Source organism: Vipera berus (assembly GCF_964194415.1).
Source record: "Vipera berus genome assembly, chromosome: 2".
In the NCBI taxonomy this organism is placed as follows: Eukaryota; Metazoa; Chordata; class Lepidosauria; order Squamata; family Viperidae; genus Vipera; species Vipera berus.
Genome location: NC_138203.1, coordinates 270,281,421 through 270,282,044, shown reverse-complemented (window position 1 = coordinate 270,282,044; position 624 = coordinate 270,281,421).

Sequence of the window (624 nt, the reverse complement as noted above, 5' to 3'; positions counted from 1 at the left end):
CCCCAATCCCGGGTCCGTGGACCGGCAGCGGGCTGTGGCATGCCAGAAACCAAGCCACACAAACAAGCGAAGCCCCATCCACAGGGTGCAGGCAGCATGCAAAACCGCACTTCCTTCCAGTCCACGGGAAAACCTCTGTCCACGGAACCAGTCCCTGGTGTCCCCAAAGGTTGGGGGCCGCTGCCCTGTACCCTTCCAGACAAAGTGGCTGTCCAATCTCTTCTTAAAAACCTCCAGAGGAGCACCCACAAATTTGTGAGGTTCCACCAATTAATTATTCTCACTGACAGGAAATGTCGCCTTAGTTTTAGGTTGATTCTCTCCATGATCCAGATGTCTCCATAGATGTCCGGTGTAATTTTGAACTGGTCGTAAATCAAGGTCTACGTGGACTTGGAACTTGCCGGTGTGTTGGGGGGTGGGGAAAATAAAAGTTTAACAAATGTGTCACAGGTACCAGGCTGGGAAAGACTCTGATGAATTAGCCAGGAAGTAAAAGTTTATTCCCCTGGCATCCGAATGGGGAACTTAGCCCAATAAAAAGAGAAAACATCAGACTCCTAGGAGAGAAAGGAACAAAGCTTTGCTTTGGCGGAAGAGAATAAAAAGACAATGTCAGAGACA